Source organism: Rattus rattus, chromosome 17, assembly GCF_011064425.1.
Source record: "Rattus rattus isolate New Zealand chromosome 17, Rrattus_CSIRO_v1, whole genome shotgun sequence".
NCBI lineage: Eukaryota > Metazoa > Chordata > Mammalia > Rodentia > Muridae > Rattus > Rattus rattus.
This window is the reverse complement of record NC_046170.1, coordinates 2,646,217-2,649,609: the sequence shown is the minus strand read 5'-3', so window position 1 is coordinate 2,649,609 and position 3,393 is coordinate 2,646,217. Positions and strand designations below refer to the sequence as shown.

At 45.7% G+C, this 3,393-nt stretch overlaps 1 pseudogene; it reads right to left on the bottom strand.

Annotated features, from left to right (window-relative positions):
• Positions 1-2,409: 2,409 nt before the first annotated feature.
• Positions 2,410-2,979, bottom strand: LOC116886604 (annotated as a pseudogene).
• Positions 2,980-3,393: the final 414 nt, after the last annotated feature.

Sequence of the window (3,393 nt, the reverse complement as noted above, 5' to 3'; positions counted from 1 at the left end):
GTCTCAATCCTAGAGTGTTGGGATTGCAGGGGGACCACACCATACCTGACTTAGAGTACAATTTGTGTCACTTTCCTCACTGCCTTGTCCCGCTCTCTCCACGCTCCCACTAAGTCAGGTTCTCAAGAACCCCTATCTCAGGCCCTTCCTCTACTGAGTCCACCCAGCCCTAAATTCCTTCGTTTTTATTTTTCCTTTTCAAAAAATGTATTCTTCTTTTGGGTATTACATTCCAACTTCAGTTCCCCTCTCTCCCCTCCCCCTAGTCTCCTCTTCCCCCTTTTCCCCAAAATTCACCCCCACCTTCAAAATTCCTTTTTGTTCCACACACGATCCAAGAAATCATGTGGCTTTTGAGGTTTGCAGAGGGTGGGAAGAGGTAAGGAGCCCAAATCAGGATGGGAATGTGGAATTCTACCCCTGGACTTCTCTCTCCCTCCTTCGTTGTTTTGGAAAGGCCAGGTTTATAAACCCAAACAAGACTGGGAAGACAAACGACTCTAACCTTCGGAAATCATAAGCTCTCAAATTAAATACTTTTTTAAAAATAAGTTGTCCTGGCCATGGTGACTCCGTACAGAAGTAGAAAAGTAAGACACACTTTGAAAGAAGTGTCATGGTGACATAGGTGACTCATTGTGACACTGGCAGGCAGGATGACATTGTTGACAAAGGCAAACAAGACATCTTCAGCTCGAAGATGAATTTATTTCTGGGTCAACGGAAGATTTTGGCTTTGATCAGATGGCTCAGAAGCAGCAGTCCTCAACCACAGGAAAACATATTTCCGACGGTCCTGGGGACTGAGCCACCGCTCAGTAGCAAACAACAGCTATGAAGTAGCAATGAAGATAAGTTTATGGTTGGGAGATTCCTAAGACCATCGGAAATATGTGTTTTCTGATGGTCTTGACCCTCAGGTTGAGAACTGCAGGCTCAGTGGGTAAATTTACCATACAAACCTGGTGATCTGAGTCTAATCCCTGGAACCTGTGCAAAGGCAGGGGAGGAAAATAACTCCACAAGGTTATCCTTGCATGCACACGTTACCCTCCCTCCCTCCTCCCTCCTCCCCTCCCCCCCACACCACCCACACACACACACACACACACACACACACACACACACAGATTTAAAAAGTCAAATTGTTGGGGCTGGAGAGATGGCTCAGTGGTTAAGAGCACTGACTGCTCTTCCAAAGGTCCTGAGTTCAAATCCCAGCAACCACATGGTGGCTCACAACCATCTGTAATGGGATCAGATGCCTTCTTCTGGTGTGTCTGAAGACAGCGACAGTGTACTCCATAAAATAAATAAATAAATCTTAAAAACAAAAGTCAAATTGTGAGGCTGGAGACCAAGTCTCCTATGTGAGTGTTAGAAGCCTTTTCTAATGTCACAGAGACTTGGTCAGGAATTTCTTTCCCATCTTCTCATTTGTTCTTAGAGAGGTGCTTCTTAAATTATTTTTTTTTGTATTTTTAGTTTTATTTGATAACGTTCCGGTTTAATTCACAATCCTTTCTGACATATATCCATATAAATTTGAGGCCCCTTTTCTGAAAATACACTAAAATCACTCATGCTTGCCTGTAACTTTGGAATGCTGACGAGAGAACACTTGCAAACGCACACCGCTATTTAAGCACACTTTTGTTTTTTTAAAGAAGTGGCTCAAAGAAGAACAAAGGTCGAGAAACTAGACAAACCTGAGTAAGGTTAAAGGTGTTTACCAATCTGCTGCTCCTGCCTGTTAGTGTTTATTTGTCTTTCACACAGGTGTCACCATATAGTCCAGGATGGCCTGCTGGAGTTCCAGGCCCATTGTCACATCCGGCTTCTCCTCTCAAATACCCGAATCCCCTCAGTGTGTCTGGGTTTGAACTCTTGCAGTGTTAAAGGGAAGGCTGCCGTGGACGGAGGTATTGTGACAATAAGAGACTAGAATAGAGAGGTAAGTGTTAAAGGGAAGGCTGCCTGGACGGAGGTATTGTCACAATAAGAGTCTAGAATAGAGAGGTATAAGGCAAGCAGACAGCACACTGGGTGCTGGCCATGCACACACTCCAGTTAGACTGGGCTCCTCAGGCTTGCTGGGCTCAGAGGCTGACCTGGACCCTGTAGGTCATTATTGGGTTTTCTTTTGTTCCATAGTTGTGTGTTCCACTCTTTCGTTATTACAGCAAGGTCAGAGATTCAGTTTGTCTAAAAATGCTTAGCCACACCTCAAACTGTCTGACTCAAATGTTTCTATCCTTCTGAATATATGCCTGGTTTCCACCTACAGCTATTTTTAAAGATATCCAGTATTAAACTGAAAAGAGAGGTGGGGTCTGGGACTGAGGACAGCCATCACCTTTGGGGACAGCACTGATGAGTGAGTCACTCAGTGGTGCTGGTTAGGACCAGCTAGTGAGTCTCCTCCAGGAAGGCCTTGCAACACCTGAGGCATTGCTGGCACACCACCTCGAAGTAGAGTCACTGACCTGCGAGGACATGAAAAGAAAAACTAGCAATGGTTTATGATGGACAGTGTCCCCAGAAGACCCAAACCTGTCATGTAATACAACAGAATGCATCCTGCCCATCTTAACGGAGGCTCCAAACCTGAAATGTACTTACGGAATAGGAAACCTCAGTAATGAGCTGTGTCTGTGGATCATAGCTCCCAAGTAGCTCAATGTTAGCTTTGCAGTTTTTAACTTGACTACTTTTTCTATTCAAATCTCTCAGACTGCTTTCATCCAGACACAGTATAGAACCTATGTGGCAAAGTCTTCTCTTGTAATCTGTCTTGCCTTATGGGCTGTGCTAACGCCATGATTCTTAGGCAGCTGACAGCTCTTGTCTGGGGGCCGGTCCATGTTCCAGTCGGAAACAGCTCTGCTGTCTGTCGATGGCCCGATCATCTGCAATGGGTGACGGACAAATGTTACCGAGACACGCGAACAGCACTGACTTGGACCCAACCTCTGCCATGTTTCGGTCTAGATAATTTTTTTAATACAGGGACTTCATTCTTTTTGGAACTGGAACCCGCTGGCCCTAAAGGGCTGAAGAGCTGGAAGTTATGGGTGGAGGAAGTCTGGACACAGACAGACAAGTGGTCTCTTTTTTCCCCTTCGAGATAGGGGTGCTGGGAAATCCCAATACATGTACAGACTGTATGAAGAAGGCTTCAGTCAAGCTAACCACTGCCATCTCCTCGCACAGGCACCACCTCTTGTTTAGTTTGCTTTCCTCGTTTCTTTTGTCAGGATTGAGACCCAGGCAGAGCACCTGAGGTGCATATTTAACATACCAAAGTCTACCTGGCTTCTAGGTTCTCCCAGAAAACCTCGGTCCCTTCCTGCTATGGAGCATGGAGGATGGCATACCCCACCCTCTGCCCCG